Raw genomic sequence first — 21,263 nt, forward strand, 5'->3', positions numbered from 1 at the left:
GAGAGAGAGAGAGAGAGAGAGAGAGAGAGACAGAGAGAGACAGAGAGAGAGAGAGAGACCGAGAGAGAGAGAGAGAGAGACCGAGAGAGAGAGAGAGAGAGAGACAGAGACAGAGAGAGAGAGAGAGAGAGAGAGAGACAGACAGAGAGAGAGAGAGAGAGAGAGAGAGAGGAGCTGAGTAGAACCAAGCTCCTAGCCTCCTACTGTTACTGTTCGGCTTATGCCCCCTGGACATGTGTAAGGACATATTGAAGGACATACAGCACATATTTGATGTATGGTTCATACATGTTTGAAATTGATAGACCCCGTTACTCCTCAACTCGGCCCAAGTCAGCATTTTTCATGTTGGCTTATCTGGGTCGAACCAAAGTGCTCTTATTTCACAAAGGCAGATAGAGATGGGAAGTAGCACTGACAGTCTGGAATCATGCAAGCCACAATGACTAATACATACAGTTCAAAATAACCAGAGGGGTTTTCATTAACAAAACACTCCATCCGTTTACTGCAGTAGCTAATAATGCACTTCTGGGTCACAGGACAGAATGCAGCTTTTGTGATGTACATCAACGTTCCAGAACCAAGCTCTAGAATGTATTATAACCTCCATATTGAGACTATATCCTCTCAAATCCTCTTTTAAACTCTTTTAATGCTCACCACTCTAAGGTGAGGAGTCTGGCCCGTTCCATATAAATCGAGAAAGATTGCATCAGGGGTCCTATTCAGTTGGTGGATATGTTTTGAAAAGGAGACCGGGGGGATAAGCTACTACCCGTCTAGTCCATTGAGAAGACTTGATGTATGAATGAATTACATTTTATTTTCGTGTCAAATCACCAGTTGGCAACCCATCCCTTACGGGATTAATTGACACATAAACAAACATTATAATAATTCAGTGATCATTCTTCTGGTGTTCTGTGCAGTGACAAAGTGACAAATAAATCAATACATAATAGTAAATAAGCTTATCCAAGCATTAATTATGCATACGGTTCCCTACTGAACACAACCTTCACAAACAGATAGAGGGGCAGCCAGTCAGGTCTAGTGATTGGACGACTGACTCCAGTAATTCCCTCCAATCACGGCTCTAGATGGATAAAAGCCTCACGTTTAATTACACACTGGCTCATCAGACAAGAGGCCTGTCAGGAGCAGATAAAACACTGTGTGTGCGTCTGTCGGTGTCTGGGAGGGGGGAGGTGCTACGTGACAACCAGATGACGATGTTCTATCAGTGTCATGTTGTTGCTTTGTGCCAACCTTCCCCCTCCAGAGCGGGGCTGCATTCACAAGAGTATCAATCCACCCAGATGTTCTGTGGTGATAGTCATTGACGTGTGACTTTGAAAACTCAACTCCCCCTTCCATTCTGGCTGACAGTGATGTGTGGTGCTGTGTAGACAACGTGGGGTAATTGTACAGAGTATACCCCCACATTAGGTACACCTTCCTAATATTGAGTTACACCACCACGTTTTCCCTCAGAACAGCCTCAATCAAGGTGTCGAAAGCGTTCCACAGGGATGCCGGCCCATGTTGACTCCAATGTTTCATTCCAACAGTTGTGTCCAGTTGGCTGGATGTCCTTTGGGTGGTGGACCATTCTTGATACAAACAGGAAACTGTTGAGCGTGAAAAACCCAGCAGCTTTGCATTTCTTGACAGAAACCGGTGTGCCGGTGTGCCCGTTCAAAGGCACTTTAATCTTTTGTCTTGCCCATTCACCATCTGAATGGCACACGTACACAATCCATGTTTCAATTATCTCCAGCCTTAAAAATCCTTCTTTAACCTGTTTCCTCCCCTTCATCTTACACCAGCGGCGGTCAGTGCCGTTTAAGATGAGGGAGGACGATTTTTATTTTTTTCCCCCTGAGCATGGCCTTATTTCTATTACAGCATATTGGATTACTGTCATTCATATTCCATTCACCCAGTTCAATGTAACAGCGATAGGTTTAGGCTACTACATGATACTCAAATTTTCCCTGTACCCATCATGAGGTTGCCACAACTTAGCCTATGAATGAAAGTTCACAACATACAGTGCTATGAAAAAGTATTTGCCCCCTTTCTAATTTTCTCTACTTTTGCATATTTGTGATACTGAATGTTATCAGATCTTCAACCAAAACCTAATATTAGATAAAGGGAACATAAGTGATCAATTAGCACAACAATTACATATTTATTTCATAAACAAAGTTATGCAACACCCAATTCCCCTGTGTGAAAAAGTAATTGCCCCCTTACACTCAATAACTGGTTGTGCCACCTTTAGCTGCAATAACTCCAACCAAATGCTTCCTGTAGTTGTTGATCAGCATCCCCAAACCATCACACCACCACCATGCTTGACCTTTGGTATGATGTTCTTACTGTGGAATGCAGAGTTTGGTTTTCGCCAGGCATAATGGGACCCATCTCGTCCAAAACGTTGACTCAAGTTTTCCAAAAAGCACCTGGATGATCATCAAGACTCTTGGAAGAACGTTCTATGGACAGATGATTCAAAAGTATAACTTTTTGGACGACATGGTTCCAGTAATGCCTGGCGAAAACCAAACTCTGCATTCCACAGTAAGAATATCATACCAAAGGTCAAGCATAGTGGTGGTGGTGTGATGGTTTGGGGATGCTTTGCTGCCTCAGGACCTGGACGACTTGCCTTAATAGAAGGAACCATGAATTCTGCTCTGTATCAGAGAATTCTACAGGAGAATGTCAGACCATCCATCTGTGAGCTGAAGCTGAAGCGCAGCTGGGTCATGCAGCAAGACAATGATCCAAAACACACAATCAAGTCTACATGAAAATTGCTAAAAAGCAACAAATTGGAAGTTTTGGAATGGCCTAGTCAAAATCCAGACCTAATCCCAATTGAGATGTTGTGGTAGGACTTGAAACGAGCAGTTCATGCTTGAAAACCCACATGTCTCTGAGTTAAAGCAGTTCTGCATGGAAGAGTGGGCCAAAATTGCTCCACAGCGACGTAAGAGACTGATCAACAACTACAGGAAGCATTTGGTTGGAGTCATTGCAGCTAAAGGTGGCACAACCAGCTATTGAGTGTAAGGGGGCAATTACTTTTTCACACAGGGGAATTGGGTGTTGCATAACTTGGTTTATGAAATAAATATGTAATTGTTGTGTTATTTGTCCACTTATGTCCCCTTTATCTAATATTAGGTTCTGGTTGAAGATCTGATAACATTCAGTATCACAAATATGCAAAAGTAGAGAAAATTAGAAGGGGGGCAAATACTTTTTCATAGCACTGTAGGTGCACACAGGTCGAGAGACAAATTTGAGGTGACAGACAGTGACATTCAGTACCGCCTTGCTGTGAACAGCACAGTAAATAAAATGGTCTGCCATCCAGTCAGGAGGGGAAGGAAGGCCAGACATGCGCAGGCAGGCATGCGCACCACACACACACAGTTTGCTCAGTAATGCATGATGATTATATTAATCTCACATACAGATGAGGTTTCACACACTTCACATTGCAATCTTCATTAACTTGGAGAAGAATGTCATTAGTGTCAGACACCACTAGGCCTACCTATAAATAGGGGACTACATGTATTATTCATGCATTGTTGTCATGCCAACACTGTGTGATATGGTGCTGACATTCTAGTTAGGATTGTAAATAACCTAGACTGAGTTCTTACAGTGATTTATTAATTACGCATGGGATAGGCCCACAGTATAATGTGCTAGAGGTGGCACTTTAGTGCAGTAATTTGAAGCTAAGGAGAGTGATGCCAAGAGGGAAAAATAGGACAGAGGGAGAGCGATCGAGAGAATCATTCAATTAAAGTGTTGATGCGTGTGTGTGTCATCACACACCTGTCTTCTGCATTCAGTTTCACTACTATATTCAGAGAGAGGAAGGTTATTTATTCCTCATTTAACAACATGTCTAGACGTGATGGAATGAATGGGAAAACCCTCTCGATCAATGCCATGCTAATTGCAATGCATCACTGTCTTGTCTAGACTGCCTATATTTTTTTTTCATGATTAAAAATGAACGGTAGGCCTATTGATTAGTTGAAGGATCCGTAACTCTGTTGCTATCTAGTGTACTTCACTAGATAGTAACGACGACAAAAATATTTGGAAACAACGCATGCATAACACCCTCACTCAACAATCTCACTATTTGATAGTTCATTGGAACTCTACAACCGGTTTCTCAAACCAACAGAGCATGTGCAGTGCAGGGCGACAATATAACAGACCACTGTGCAAAACTTGTGAAGGAGAAAGACAAAACACTAGTTTGGATATTTACATAACGACGCGGCCGTCCCATCTATAAACTATTGCAACAACGTAGCTCTCTCCTTTCACTACTCCCACACAGTAGTTTCAGTTTACCGTATGCAGTAATTTCACCGGAGATCGGGTTGTTTTGAGTGCGAAGTGGAACTGTTTAGTACATCCGAAAACTCCAGCCCGGAGTTTGGCGACCATTCGCAACGAAGCCATCGTTGTCAAATTAGTCCATGCGCTCTGGCATACTGAGCAGTAGAACACTTGTAGAAAATCTGCCTACACGCAGGATCTTCGTATCGTATTCCAGTTAACAACAGACTGTTTTGCGTGTAAACAGACCGAGGGCGGATGAGATGATAAGAGATAGGGCCTGAGCACAGCCCAACCGAAAGCAGCGTACCATTTCCTCCGTGTGCAGCAGTCAGTGACAAGCAGAGCGGGCGTGCTAGAGTTTATTCTCTTCCCATTGGTGGACGTCACAATAGTAGAGGTCGGGTATGAATGGGCCATGCAGCATGTAAAATAAAACTGAAGGTACCACGTTCATCTGTACAAACAATAGTATGCAAGTATAAACACCATGGGACCACGCAGACGTCATACCGCTCAGGAAGGAGACGCGTTCTGTCTCCTAGAGATGAACGTACTTTGGTGCGAAAAGTGCAAATCAATCCCAGAACAACAGCAAATGACCTTGGCCTTGAAGATGCTGGAGGAAACCGAGCTACAAAGTATCTATATCACAGTAAAACGAGTCTATATTGACTTAACCTGAAAGGTGGCTCAGCAAGGAAAAAGCCACTGCTCCAAAACCGCCATAAAAAAAGACAGACTGGTTTGCAACTGCACGTAGGGACAAAGATGCAAATCTTTTTGGAGAAATGTCCTCTGGTCTGATGAAACAAAAATAGAACAGTTTTGCCATAATGACCATCATTATGTTTGGAGGAAAAGGGTGGGGCAGCATCATGCTGTGGGGGTGCTTTGCTGCAGGAGGGACTGGTGCACTTCACAAAATAGATGGCATCATGAGGAAGGAAAATTATGTGGATATATTGAAGCAACATCTCAAGACATCAGTCAGGAAGTTAAAGCTTGGTCGCAAATGGGTCTTCCAAATGGACAATGACCCCAAGCATTCTTCCAAAGTTGTGGAAAAATGGCTTAAGGACAACAAAGTCAAGATATTGGAGTGGCCATCACAAAGCCCTGACCTCAATCCTATAGAAAATCTGTGGGCAGAACTGAAAAACGTAATGAGCAAGGAGGCCCACAAGCCTGACTCAGTTACACCAGCTCTGTCCAGGAGAATGGGCCAAAATTCACCCAACTTATTGTGGGGAAGCTTGTGGAAGGCTACTGTGGAGCGTTTGACCCAAGTTAAACAATTTAAAGGCAATGCTACCAAATACTAATTGAGTGTATGTAAACTTCTGACCCACTGGGAATGTGATTAAAGAAATAAAAGCTGAAATAAATCATTCTCTCTACTCTTATTCTTAAAATAAAGTGGTGATCCTAACTGACCTGAGACAGGGAATTTTTACTAGGATTAAATGTCAGAAATTGTGAAAAACTGAGTTTAAATGTATTTGGCTAAGTGTACGTAAACTTCCGACTTCAACTGTATAAAATGACATATTTCAAACCCACTGCTGGGATAATATAAATTACCCAACAAAAAGGTATCTCTCTCTCTCTCTCTCTCTCTCTCTCTCTCTCTCTCTCTCTCTCTCTCTCTCTCTCTCTCTCTCTCTCTGTGTGTGTGTGTGTGTGTGTTTGTCAATATCAGAGTCATTTGCAAGCCCAGCTATATGAACTATTAATATCGTCATCCATCTGGTCGGTGGTACAAAATGGCAATCTACTGTAGCACAGCCAACCTGTAGAGACTGGGCAAGTTGCCCACGCTATTGATCCAGCCACTGCAGGTGCTTCATGAATATTTTACCATCACAGAGAGTGTATGTGTGAGTGTGTTTGTGTGTATGTGTATGTGTGTGAGAGAGCGTGAGAGAGAGCAAGAGATGTATGTGTGTGTAGCTAATACAATCTCTATACCCTAGAATGTAGGCTTAATACAGGGTATTTTGTGATGTCATTTATCAGACAGATACTCACCTTCAGGGCCAGCAGCAGTTGATGCTATGGAAGGGGACTGCTAAATTAATTGAACATGACTGTATGTAAATGAGGGAGCAGTTGGACACGCAGTAGGACAAATGACATTCAGTCTATCACCTTGTTATCAAAATGGAGACGGTCGGTCGGTGCCCGAGCTAAAAAAACAACCACATTATTATAATACTTTTTTGACCCCCTTTTTCGATCTTGTGTCATCGCTGCAAATCCCCAACGGGCTCGGGAGGCAAAGGTCGAGTCATGCGTCCTCCGAAACATGACCCTCCAAACTGTGCTTCTTAACACCCGCCCGCTTAACCCGGAAGCCAGCCGCACCAATGTGTCGGAGGAAACACTGTTCAACTGACAACCGAGGTCAGCCTGCAGGCACAAGTAGTCGCTAGAGCGCGATGAGCCAAGTAAAGCCCCCCCGACCAAACCCTCCCCTAAACTGGACGACGCTGGGCCAATTGTGTGCGGCCCATGGGACTCCCGATCACGGCCGGTTGTGATACAGCCCAGGATCGAACCCGGGTCTGTAGTGACACCTTTAGCACTGCGATGCAGTGCCTTAGACCGCTGCACCACTCGGGAGGCCCACCAAGCTTATTTTTATCCCTCACAAAGGAATCACAAGGCAACAAATATTTTTCTCTCTCTATTGAGCTCAAACAAAGAGTTAAAAACAGGACCAGAGACACTCTGGAGATAGGCTACTCTCCCAGATTGTAAACTAGAAAGGCTTAGAAAAGAGGCAAAAAGAAAACATGTCATACACAAAGTACAAGAAGCTTCCTCTCCTGCCTCATATATAATCTATCCCTTTACAATCACTGAACTGAACTGACAAGATGGGTTAACAGCAATCAGGGGTCACCGATGAGAGAAGACAGTGAATTTAAGAGTAATGGGATACACAGTCAATAACCAATCCCTGAAGCTATAGTGATTCTATTCCACCTTATAGGAAACTCAATCAACCTGCATTCCATTTCAGTGTACTGACTGAAACCATCCCGGAAGGCCTGAAATCAAATGAAATGATACCACCCTTTAGGCATGGGGTCAGTAATAGATCGTTTCTCATCCTAATCGCCTAACACAATGTTCAGATTCCCAACATATGTTGTCTGACTGTGCATTCTGAAGCCAGACAAGGGATTTCAGATTTGATATTAACGACCATTTCAGCTCTAAACCATCATTCATTACCTTGCCTTGAGAGACAGAGAGTGTGTGTGAGAGAGAGGTTCATCCCAAATGGCACCACATTCCCTATATAGTGCACTACTATTCCAGGGCCCTGGTCAAAAGCAGTTCACTACATAGGGAGTATGGTGCCATTTGGGACACATACAGAAAGTAATGAAATTGAGGCCAGCGCACCATGGTCGGCTACTGTACGCTGTCTGCCAGCTATTCCACTGTCCAGATTTATATGATGCGATGAGAGTGGGCAGAGTAGGAGAATGTACTCAGCCTCAGCAAACATTGACGTTTTTATTATGAGACTCTGATATCAACAACATTATAGTAGCCCTTTCCTGCAGTCAATGACCAAAAGCGCCCTCTAGTGGCCTCATGGGTGGAATGTTATTAATATTTTTCATAATTCCATAATTAATAACGATTATTAAAAAACAACAGATGAAAATCCGGTGTTTCTATGTCAAAGCAATTTTGTTATATTTCAGTCTTCTGTGATGTATAGAAAGTTTAATATTGGGATGCAAACTCAAAATGTAATACATTTCAACTCTATATCTGACATGCTAAAGGTGTGTTCTTTAAAAAAATAACATAACCATGTGTGTGAGGTGTATACTTTTGTTTCACAGTAGAATCATTCTGTGTGACCCTGATTTAGCCCACTGCAGTTAATGAGTTTGCGTGTTGTTGGGAAATCGGTCCAAATAAGGCCTTATAAAACTCAGTTGATGTGATTACCAACTTGATGTCAGCCAAATGGGTGTGAGATGTATCATTGTGAAACACATCAAGACCATCTGCATTATCTAAGCCAAATGCGAATTCCCACCACTGCAGACAGTAGAATCGTTTTAGGCCTGAAAGGATGGATATTGTTTACTTGAATGTGGAGGTGCATTTGTATCATAAAGACTTGTAAAGACTAATCGTAAAGACTTAACTGGAGTGACCATGAACTGTTTCTTCTTTATGGTGATATTATGCTAACCTCAATTGCTGAACCTCAAATGCAGGAGAAGATTGATCTATTTAATTTGTTACTGTAAATAGCCTAACCACAAATGAATAGCCTATTAAATGTATTCAGTGATAGAAAGAAGTGCTTTCGATGCATATAAACATTTTAACAGTTTTATTATGATGCTTGAAATTAGCCATCATGCGTATAGCCCAATTGGTAATAGACTTGAGCAAATGAACACCTCATACGTAGTGCAGTCATGATGATTTAGCTTCCCCACCATTATTAAAACCGGTTCCAAGCCTACAGTGACATCTTGTGGACACAGATAAGCATTACAATATAATTAATATATTATTGATAAACCCACTTGCACGTTTACATTTAGCGCCATCTATTGGTCTCTTCTCCTCATTAATGCTTACTTGAATGATTATAGATCGCATGTTATTGCATCAATTGAAATGCAAAATATGTGTCCAAAGTGTTCTTAACACTATATAACAAGTTATCCTATTCTAACCACCTCTCGACAACTTTGTATTCATGTTACCTGATGGAATTGTTGTGCAATATGATCTTGTTGCCATCTGATGCACATTCAAATGTCATAAAAATCAACACTGCAGAGCTCTCCTTGTCCTCTGCCGTGCTTGTATTACTGCTGATGATATCTGGAAATGTGCATGTACACCCTGGCCCATCTACTGTTGCTAGCCCCAATTCTGACATGTGCTCTGATATCTGTTTCACTGATTCCTGGTCTCGTAAAAGCCTGGGTTTTCTGCACCTTTACACTAGAAGCTTATCACCTCAAATTGATCAATTGAAAGTGTGGGTTCACAGCTCCAATCCAGATGTGTTGGTCATTACTGAGAAGTGGTTAAGAAAGAGTGTTTTGAACACTGATGTTAACCTTTCTGGAGTGGCAATCTTTACCAAGGAACACCTTCAGTGCTCGGTTGTCTCCACCAAGTCTGTCCCCAAACAATTTGATTTGCTGGTTTTAAGCGTTAAACTTTCAAATAGTTATTTGTTGACTGTTGCTGGGTGTTATCGTCCTCCATCAGCACCGGCCTGTACCCTACCTCCCCTAAGCTCTCTCCTGGACCCTTACACTAAGGCTGAATTTGTCCTGCTAGGTGACCTAAACTGGGACATGCTTAAACCACCTGACCAAGTCCTAAAGCAATGGGACTTATTACCAATTCCACAAGGTATGACTACAAACACCCAGAAAAGGCTACTCTCCTTGATGTTATCCTCACAAATAATCCTGCTAGGTATCAGTCTGGTGTTTTCTGTAATGACCTTAGTGAGCACTGTTTTGCAGCCTGTGTTCGTAATGTCTAGTCAGTGAAACGACCTGTACTAAGGAGCAGTTCTCTCTCTGTGGGTCTAACCCCAAGAAATTCTGGAAAACCCTCCTCCTCACAGCTGCCCATGTCTATTATTGTTGATGATGTGGTTGTTACTGACAAGGAGCACATGGCTGAGCTCTTTAATCACCACGTCATTAAGTCAGGATTCCTGTTTGACTCGGCCATGCCTCATTGCCTGTCCAACATTTCCCCATCTCCCACCCCTTCTAATGCGACTAGCCCCGACGCTCCTCCCTCTTTTCCCCTGCGCCGCTACAAAGTTTCTCCCTGCAGGCAGTCACTGAGTCTGAGGTGCTGAAGGAGCTCCTTAAACTTGACCCCCAAAAAACATCTGGGTCAGATGGTTTAGCTAAGGACAGCCCAACCCTGTTCCTGGAGAGCTACCCTCCTGTAGGTTTTCCCTCCAACCCTAGGTGTTACTAACCTGATTCATCTTATCAACCTGCTAATTATTAGAATCAGGTGTGCTAGATTAGGGTTGGAGCAAAAACCTACAGGACGGAAGCTCTCCAGGAACAGGATTGGGTAGTCCTGGTTTAGATCCTATCTTCTTTAAGGTTGCAGCCCCTATCATCACCAAGCCTGTCTCTGACCTTTTTAACCTGTCTCTCTGTCACGACTTCCACCGAGGCTGCCTCCCCTCCTTGTTCGGGGAGGCTTCGGCGTTCATCGTCACCAGCTTACTAGCCACTGCCGCTCCATTTATCATCATTCCATTTGTCTTGTCTTGTCAATTACACACACCTGGTTCTTATCCCCTCATTAGTCCGTGTATACGTGTTCCCTCTGCCCCCTTGTCCTTGTGGGTGATTGATTTATGTGAGTTGAGTGTAGCTCGGTGGAGCTACTCGTACCTTGTATTGCCGGGGTAGATTATTCCCCTGTGCCTGTAATTTGTTGTCGCTATCCAGCGCAACTGTGTAGGACGGAATAAACTCTGTATTCGGTGATTTACCCTCCTGCGCCTGACTCCTTCTCATCACACTCTCCTCTCTGGGGGAGGTTCCCATTGCTTGGAAGGCAGCCACTGTGCGTCCTTTATTTAAAGGGGGACATCAAGCTGATCCTAACTGTCATAGGCCAATTTATATTTTGCCCTGTTTATCAAAGTGTTGGAAAAACTTGTCAATGATCAACTGACTGGCTTTCTTGATGTCTATAGTATTCTCTCTGGTATGCAATCTTGTTTCCGCTCAGGTTATGGATTTGTCATTGCAACCTTAAAGGTCCTAAATGATGTCACCATTGCCCTTGATTCTAAGCAATGTTGTGATGCTATTTTTATTGATTTGGCCGGCTTTTGATACGGATAGAACCAATTCCATTCTTAGCCAATCACAGGAGTATTGGTGTCTCTGAGGGGTCTTTGGCCTGGTTTGCTAACTACCTTTCTCAAAGAGTGCAGTGTATAAAGTCAGAACATGTGCTGTCTCAGCCACTGCCTGTCACCAAGGGAGTACCCCAAGGCGAGATCCTAGGCCCCACGCTCTTCTCAATTTACATCAACAACATAACTCAGGCAGTAGGAAGCTCGCTCATCCATTTACATGCAGATTATACAGTCTTATACTCAGCTGGCCCCTCCCCGGATTCTGTGTTAAACGCTCTACAACAAAGCTTTCTTAGTGTCCAACAAGCTTTCTCTACCCTTAACCTTGTTCTGAACACCTCCAAAACAAAGGTCATGTGGTTTGGTAAGAAGAATGCCCCTCTCCACACCGGTGTGATTACTACCTCTGAGGGTTTAGAGCTTGAGGTAGTCACCTCATACAAGTACTCGGGAGTATGGTTAGACGGTACACTGTGCTTCTCTCAGCACATATCAAAGCTGCAGGCTAAGGTTAAATCTAGACTTGGTTTCCTCTATCGTAATCGCTCCTCTTTCACCTCAGCTGCCAAACTAACCCTTATTCAGATGACCATCCTACCCATGCTAGATTACAGAGACGTAATTTATAGACCGGCAAGTAAGGGTGCTCTCGAGCGGCAAAATGTTCTTTACCATTCGGCCATCAGATTTGCCACCATTGCTCCTTATAGGACACATCACTGCACTCTATACTCCTCTGTAAACTGGTCATCTCTGTATACCCACTGGTTAATGCTTATTTATATAACCCTCTTAGGCCTCACTCCCCCCTATCTGAGATACCTACTGCAGCCCTCATCCTCCACATACAACACCCGTTCTGCCAGTCACATTCTGTTAAAGGTCCCCAAAGCACACACACATCCCCGGTTCGCTCCTCTTTTCAGTTCAGCGGCAGCTAGTGACTGGAACGAGCTGCAAAAAACACTCAAAAAGGACAGTTTTATCTCCATCTCTCTTCATTCAAAAGACTGCAATCATGGATGAATCTACTGACAGTTGTGGCTGCTTCGCGTGACGTATTGTTGTCTCTACCTTCTTGCCTTTGTGCTGTTGTCTGTGCCCAATAATGTTCGTACCATGTTTTTGTGTTCTGCCATGTTGTTAGCTATCATGTTTAGTTGTCATGTAGTGTTGCTACCATGTTGTGTTGTCATGTGTTGCTGCCATGCTATGTTGTTGTCTTAGGTCTCTCTTTGTAGTGTTGTGGTGTGTCTCTTGATGTAGTGTTTGTGGTGTCTCTCTTGTCGGATGTGTGTTTTGTTATAATTTTATTTATATTCAGGCCCCCGTCCCCGCAGGAGGCCTTTTGCCTTTGGTAGGACGTCATTGTAAATAAGAATTTGTTCTTAACTGACTTGCCTAGTTAAATAAAGGTTAAATAAAAATAAATAAAATGTGAGTGATACTGTGAAATGAAATGCTCCTCATTGTCGGTAGACAGATATTGGGGCCTCTCTCACCAAGCTCTAAGAAACATATGGTTCTCAGAACGTTATGTGCTAGCTGGGTAACCACTGAATTGAAATGACATGATGGGTTAACAGCAATCAGGGGTCACTGATGAGAGAAGACAGCGAAAGGAAGAGTAATGGGATACACAGCCAATAACCAATCCCTGAAGCTATAGTGATTCTATTCCACCTTATAGGAAACTCAATCAACCTGCATTCCATTTCAGTGTATTGACTGAAACCATCACAGAAGGCCTGAAATCAAATGACATTATATCACCCTTTAGGTTGGTAATAGATCGTTTCTCATCCTAATCACCCAACACAATGTTCAGATTCCCAACATATGCTGTCTGACTGCGCATTTTGAAGCCAGACAGACAACAGATTGGACCATTTCAAAACCATTTCAGCTTTAAACCATCATTCATTAGCTTGCTTTGAGAGAGACAGTGTAAATCCCAAATGGTACACTATTCCCTATATAGTGCATTACTATTCCAGGGCCGTGGTCAAAAGCAGTTCACTACGTAGGGAATATGGTGCCATTTGGGACAGACAGAAAGTAATGAAATTGAGGCCTATTAAATGTATTCAGTATTGGAAAGAAGTGCATTCAATGCATTCAAACATTTTAACATTTATATTATGATGCTTGAAATTAGCCATCATGTGTATACAGTGCTGATTTTAGCATGTAAATCTTGGTGGGGCAAAAAAATAAACAATGTGGGATACATGCCAGCAAAGCCACTACACAACACAACACTAAACAATACAGTAATTGCACTATAACGGTGACAAATGGTGCCCACAAACTGTTAGGGCCTGCAGAAAGCTGTCCCAACAGCAGAGTCCCAACAGCAGTCCCAACACCTTACCACTGCTACACCTGGCTATCAGCTGAGCCTTGTTTGCAGCTAAACAGTTCATTTACTGCCTTTAAAAAAATATTGCTGATATGGCTGACTTGCTTAAATAAATATGATTTCTACTGACAATTGAGATGTACAAACTATGGCATAAGGGGACAACAAGCGGATAAGAGGCAATCCATAATTTCAATTAAGACATTATTATTAAGCTTGAAATAGGACAGACGTAGTCAATACTATATTTGTTCAGTATTTTTGAAATGTAAGATGAATTCAGAACATGGGCCGTTTACAATTTTGCACACAGAGTCAGAACCGTAGGATAAATAAATGGGGCATGTAAGCAGACAATGAAAGCTCTTACAATATTCGATGATTAAATTTCTCTAAAACAGGTTGTTATGTGCACCACCAAGTCAGAACAGTAGGCGAAATTAAGAGGGGAAAATATACCAAATTAGTAGGGCACATGGGCTACTAACAGCTTACTACACAACATACACTTAGTATTACTTTCTTAGCTACAGTATACATATCTCCCTGGCATATTACATCATTTATGCAGCAACATACAAGACATTTTTGGAATCACCTTGTTGTGCTGTGCTCACTTGAACAGGAAGGTGGTGCGGGGTTTCGTAAAATCTGTATAAATATTAACAAAGTTGGATTCTTGGATTTATGGTGCTTTCAAGACAACTGGGAACTCTGGGAAAACAAGGTCTAAACATGATGAAGTAGTGATCTTCAGGTCGTGAGTTCTAAAAGAGGAGAGTTCCTCGGATTTACAATTTTGAGTTGGGTGACCGTACAAAACGTATTTTCCCAGTCAGAGCTAGTTCTTTCCCGATTTCCAAGTTGTCTTGAACTCACTGAAGTCAGATTTCGCAATTCCGCGTAACAGTTGTTTTGAGAGCAGCACAAATCATGCTTCATTGACAGCATGGCCAACATTGAATGTTTATCATTTTAAGCTTGGAAAAGAGACCCTTAATCCCAGATTTAGGACCACACAGCAACTCCACTGAATAGCAGGCTAGTGATTGCTTTGCAATGCTTGCAGTTAGCCACTGATTCCTTCCAAACCACTCATTGTTGAAATTGCGATTTCCAACTTATGTAATGTTTATGCCCAAAGGCTGATGATGTTTATGCCCAAAGGCTGATTCATTATTTCCTTCATATGACAAGGATTAAAAAGGATTTGCTAGTAAATTGTCGGCATGATTCATGATGATGACTGCTAGCTAAGATTTTGAAAGTAGGATGTTAACATGATCAGTCCAATCAAAGCTACTGTAGATATAATGATTTGATTTAATTTCAGTTAGTGGCCAATGACCTTGAGCCTTTCTTGATGGGCACTTAATGTAACTCTATGGCAAAAACTAAGCGGGCTTGAATTTTCGAGCTCTACCCTTAGATTTGGGAATAGACGATGAACACGAGCAATCACGGCGCTACTAGAGAACGTTACCAACACCTATGCTCCATATTTTCCACTGGCTGCCCCACCACCACAGAAAGCACTGAGCTAAGCTGAAACCCTTTCATTTTGGAGCTGCTCGATTTAGAAAAAATATATATTTTGTATGCACTTGCGTTTTTAGTATTTTTTTTTTTAATGTTTGCAAACTGATATGGGAACATATTAATGACAAAAATAACACGCAAATGACTGAAAATAAAATAAATAAAAACGGTTTTGTTGTTGGTTTAGCTTGAAATGTGGTGTTTGCCCCACCTTGCCCTGAGAGTGAGGGGTCGCCACAATGACTTAAACAGTTATGGGTTATGATGCTGAAATTAGCATCGGTATAGCCCAATTGGTAATAGACTTGAGCAAATGAATACCTCATACGTAGTGAAGTAATGATTATTTAGCTTCCCCACCATTATTAAAACCGGGTTCGAAGCCTACAGTGACGTCTTGTGGACACAGATAAACATGACAATATAATGAATGTATTATTGATACAAACGGCTGAGGCTGCGTATCCGTAGGTAACCGTACCTTCCCACCGCGTCCCGCCCATGCTGTTCCCTTTTCCCTAGAGATGAAGTTCTGAATCAAGTTCTGTGCACGTGTTCTTTACCTCTACTTTACACACACATTTTTGTGGTCACCCTCCCTTCATATTCTCACTGTCAATCGTGAACGATAATACATCTGCATACCAACCATGATCTCAATCAGTTTCAATGGGGATAGAGCATTAGATCAGGGAGGGATAACCTGCCCATCATGGTGTACACTTTTGCCCCAGCCCCAGCCCCAGCTAACACACATGACCCAATAATCAACTTATCATGATCTTCAGTTTAGGAATGCAATTAGTCTTAATCTGCTGTGTTTGCTAGATGTGGAAAAAGTTTGACAAAATTACCTGGCCCCTGAGGACTGGAGTTGCCCATCCCTGATTTAGATCTTGTTGAGTTATACAGTGTTGTTTCGAAATAGCCTACAGTGTTGTTTAGAATGATGTACATTGAGCGAATGTTATGCTGCATTCGTAACTAAGTGGGAAGGTGGTAATTACCAGTTGTGAAGTCGTAAGGACAAGTTGGATGCATTCATGTGCTTTGAACTAATTGAGTAAATGCCGATTGGCTTTGAAGTTGCGTCAACCACAAATTAAAAAGTACAGCTATATGCTCACAAACAAATGATAGTGTTCAAAAACTATTAACAGATTGCTTTATAAATAATAAGTTTTGTTGAAAGCGAATTAACTGCCAAAAATGCTGCTAATATCCATGTGTAAAATACGTGACGTCAGTGTTCAGCATGTGGGAGAAGTCGGAGCTCAAGGATGTTAGATGAGTTCCCCACTAATAATTACCAGTAAGAGGGCCGTTCAGATGGATTTTTCCCAGTCCTATGTGGTAAATACCACCTTCCCACTTGGTTATGAATGCATCATTAGAGCAGAAGGCGAAAACAATCTGTAACATAGCCTACCTGTGTTTAGTTTCAATCAAAGCACATACTTTGCCTAGTGGCGGGTGCTGTTGAGTTGTGGCCATATTATAGAAAAATTCGACCATTTCCACAATCATCCTAAAATCTTATAAGAAATTAGGTGGTGGTTTTGTCTTACAGTAACGTTATACTACCCTGTTATATTAGGTTCTAATATGTAGAATGCTCTCATTATGTGATCTGCAGACATGATTCAGCTTTGATCTAACATTATTGAACAGCACCATTGCAGAGTAGCCGTTACAATAGAGCACTGTGCATTAAGTAGAGAATCCCAAGAAGTCAGTCAGAAAAATTGGATCTGGCAGGCACTACATTAATAAACCCACTTGCACGATATTTAGTCATCTAGTGGTTTCCTCTCCTCATTGCTCCTTACTTCCCATAATCATATATGGCATGTTATTGCATCAATTGAAACGTGGAAAATCAGTGTCCAATGTGTTCTTATTTCTTAACACTATAGCTAACAAGTTAAGTGAGTGATGGTGTGAAATAAAATACTCCTCCTTTTCAGCAGAAAAACACTGTATTCTAAAGTCCTATTACAGAGGGATGTTTTTCTTAGTTTGGATACATTAGAGCCAACACATTAAAGGACAACGTTAATTGAATAATAAACTATCTTCCATAATTCTAATGGATGTAAATGTGGCAGTGAACGATCACTAATGCTGTGGCTTCACAGCAAATATGCAATTAAAATCAAATGACAGGGTTTACATTTTGAAAGGTTGAAATTAGTTATCTGCACACACACACACACACACACACAAACAAACAAACAAATGCCCACTAACGCATGCACACATACACGCACACACAGCGGTGAACACAGAAATGTCTAATTATATCTAGAAACTGACTGAGGTGGGAGACATCAAAGGCTTGTGGAATATCACAGAGGAACTACGATAAGTCAAATTCTTATTAATTAGTCCAAGAGAGAGAGAGAGAGACAGACAGAGAGGGCGAGAGAGGAAGAGGAAGAGAGAGAGAGATACAGAGAGGGAGGGAGAGAGAGAGACAGACGCACACACACACAGAGAGAGAGAGAGAGAGAGAGAGAGAGAAAGAGAGAGAGAGAGAGCGACAAGCAACCCAAAGCAAGAAAGAACAGAAAGACACTGACACCGAATCAATCGGCAGTAAAAGAGACACACAGGAAAAAAAAAAGAGAGAGCGAGAAGAAGGAGGAGGAGAAAATGGAGGGATGTCAAAGCGTCAGTGCCAGTCAGGATAGAGCTATGAGATCGAGGGACGGGCTGCTGTTTGAAGTCGAGAGACACCGACATTGAGATGGAGCGCGGGCTGCAGAGTATTATGTTGAGGAGTGGTGATGGGCGATGAGGCGCAGAGATTCGCTGTTCAGATCAAAGTTGAAGATCCGGCCTGCCTCGAGTGGGTGCTCACGGCATGTCCGCTCACTCTGCTCCTCGACTAACTGACTGCCCGGCGTTCCCGCGAGTCCTTTGTTATTATTTATTAATAATTCACAGCTAAATAATTCACACCATGGAAAGGCAGGCGGCTGTGTGTGGTATGTAGAGCTACTGTTAATTGAGCTCGGGTAGATAGATGATGAACTTGGATAGATAGTGAAGAAGTGTGGTGGGTGGGAAATGATTGGGGTTGGTTGGTGGCTTATTGTTTTGGTAAAGGGTATTGTTGAGAAAGCAGTTACACTAACAATAGAACATAGCCCACCATTGACATAAACACTGTAGGTATATGGGGATATTCGTTCTTCCATCCTGGTCCTGGGGACTTCCACTGTTTTGTTCTAGCTCAGCACGAACGCATCACATTTAATTAATTATTATCAAGGCCTCTAGTAGGGCTGGAACTAAATCTGCAAACCCAGTGTGTCTTCAGAACCAGGGTTGAACTACACTGCTTTTTTTTCAGACATTCTCCATGGGGTGAAGTGAGAATGAAATCGAGATGTTCAGCAGGATTCTGAGGAGCAACTCTGATAGGAAGAACACCACTCTGTCAAGACAAGTGAAATCACAGACAGGGGAACAAATGAATCAAATCAGTGTTAAGAGTAAATGAGACAAATCCAAAAGGGTGTTTCATTTGTCCCTAGTCTTCCCTATTGCTGAGTACCCCAGATTAACATGCTATATCTAAAACCTCCACTAGAGGTCAGTAATAGACCAGAGTCTATCCTCTCTCTTGGGGTCTGTCTCGTGTTGTGTGTGCTGCTGCGCTTATGTTGGAATCACATGCTTTGTTTATGTTGAATTATTAATGCAACCTTTCATTAACACTCTAAACAAATACAAAATGCACAGCATTGGGGGAATCAAAGCAGTAACACTCGGTGCCAGCCAGTGTAGGCTTACATTGGCTTACATTGGTAAATGAGACAAATCCAAAAGGGTGTTTCTACAAGAAAATGTGTTTGTGTTTTCAGGATAGACTACACATGTATATTTTTCCTACTCAAGCGAGTCTAAAAAGTGTAGTCCTGCCTATCGTGTTCTCACAAGCCTGTTTGTTATCAAACTCTACATGACAGGTAAACATACGCACCAGTGCTGTTTGGGTAGGAAAGGATGACCAGAACAGACCTCCCTTGTAAATTAGGTGAAAATTAAGAATAATAAAACATCAAAAAATCCTCCTAAATAAAACGATTCACCCTGGAGATTGAGACCAGGCGTGTCACAAAAGTGTTCAGAGAGAGTAATGATTAGATGTCATATAATCTTATTCATTAAAGGCAAAACTGTTTAGAACAGAACTCCTACTCTGGAGACGTGTGTGTTAGGGGCCAGGTCTGTTCTGTAAAGTTGGTGGTAATGGCTGGATCTCAAAACATTGGTAATGTAAGAGTACATTCGTGCAGTGTTTCTCCTCAGAGCTTTGGCTAGTTGATGAATCTCTTTTAAGCGGAGCAACATGAGAAGTATCGCTCTGAGCCCATCTTTTACTGTAAAGTTGAGTTATATTTTGTTGGGATACATTTCTGTAGGGAGAAAACAAGTTAGAAAAAGATCTTCCACAAGACGTCTTCGGTTTGGCTTTTTGGGGATTGGTCTGTCAGGAATTGTTGACGAGGTTGTACTAGTCTTCAGCTACTATGGAGCGACAGACGGCCAGTTTGTCTTTATGCTTACACTTTTGGACTATAGAGGAAGGACCAACAGAGAGGAATGGGATGTGTCAGTGTATATCAGTATGTAGTTGTTGGAGACATCGCAATTTAATTAAGAGCACATCAAAGCATCTCTCGGCTCCGGCTTCGGCTACATCCTTCTCTGGTACTTATTACCAAAGTGCTCATAAATGCCTTTGGGGATTTATCCGAAGAAAAAACTAAAAACAAACATGTTTGCTTTTATCTCTCAAATAACTATTTATGCTGGTGCAAATGAGCATTTGGAGAAACTTTCAAGATTGTGTCGAAGCAGGAGAAGATGTAAGGAATCAGTCGAACAAAAGGAGGACAAGGAACATTGTCGAAGTGGGTGTTAGAGTGAGACTGTTCCAGAGAAAATCTATTGTTATTCATTTCGTTCCCCCATGGTGTCGTCTTAAACAGACACTGATAGACTTCGATGGATTGTCAATCTCAGACGAGAGACGAGGCGTTCGGGGTGCATTTGGAGGCTGTGGCTGCTGAGAGTGATGCAGTCAATGGGAGTAGCACTCAGCAAAGTGTCAGTGAACAACACCCCATTAACAAATGACTCAGTGCCAATGGATAGTTTTGATTTATTTTTGATGGGCCCACTGTTGTGAAACATGGAAGCAAAAGAGACTGGTTGTATACTCCAGTGGGCCAGGGGGGCTGGGCCAGGGAGCAAACAGAGCCAGCGCGATGGGGAGTGAAGCGGAGTCTTTCAGAGAGGAGAGAGAGAGAGAGATCCTAACCCATGGAGATCTGGGAGAGCTGTGAAGCGGAGTCTTTCATAGAGGAGAGAGAGAGAGAGGTCCTAACCCATGGAGATCTGGGAGAGCTGTGAAGCCCGAGATGGTGAATAATAGAACAAAGTGAGGACGTGGCCTTCAGAGGCTATACTGCTCTTCATCATCCCTCCATCTATCACAAAGAGGAGGGGGAGAGAGAGAGAGAGGGGGGGGGAGGAGAGAGCAAGGCATCTTCTTCATCTATCTGAGAGAGAGAGAGACTGATAAAGAGAGAGAGAGAGAGAGAGGAAGACAGAGAGAGAGAGAGAAAGAGGAGGAGGAGAGAGCAAGGCATCTTCTTCATCAATCTGAGAGAGAGAGAGAGAGACTGTTAAAGAGAGAGAGAGAGAGAGAGAGAGAGAGAGAGAGAGAGAGAGAGAGAGGAGCAGAGAGAGAGAGAGAGAGAGGAGGAGGAGAGAGCAAGGCATCTTCATCTATCTGAGAGAGAGAGACTGATAAAGAGAGAGAGAGAGAGAGAGAGAGAGAGAGAGAGAGAGAGAGAGAGAGAGAGAGAGAGGAAGGCAGAGATAGAGAGAGGGAGAGAGAGAGAGAGAGAGAGAGACGAAGGCAGAGAGAGAGCGAGAGAGAGGGAGAGAGAGAGAGAGAGAGAGAGAGAAGGAGGGAGCACAACTTATATTTTTTAAAAGAGTAAAAGTGAAGTGGAAAAGCATCATGTTCTTCATGTATAA

The 21,263-nt window shown here is 42.5% G+C and overlaps 1 protein-coding gene across 1 annotated transcript in view; it reads right to left on the reverse strand.

Annotated features, from left to right (window-relative positions):
* Positions 1–4,739, reverse strand: part of LOC121580759 (calcium uniporter protein, mitochondrial) — a 28,058-nt gene extending 23,319 nt beyond the window's left edge. Inside the window, exon 1 of the mRNA XM_041895786.2 lies at positions 4,402–4,739. The gene's annotated coding sequence lies outside the window, so the exon portion shown is untranslated. The remainder of the gene's footprint in view (positions 1–4,401) is intronic.
* Between the last annotated feature and the right edge of the window lie 16,524 nt (positions 4,740–21,263).

This window comes from Coregonus clupeaformis, chromosome 15 (assembly GCF_020615455.1).
Source record: "Coregonus clupeaformis isolate EN_2021a chromosome 15, ASM2061545v1, whole genome shotgun sequence".
In the NCBI taxonomy this organism is placed as follows: Eukaryota; Metazoa; Chordata; class Actinopteri; order Salmoniformes; family Salmonidae; genus Coregonus; species Coregonus clupeaformis.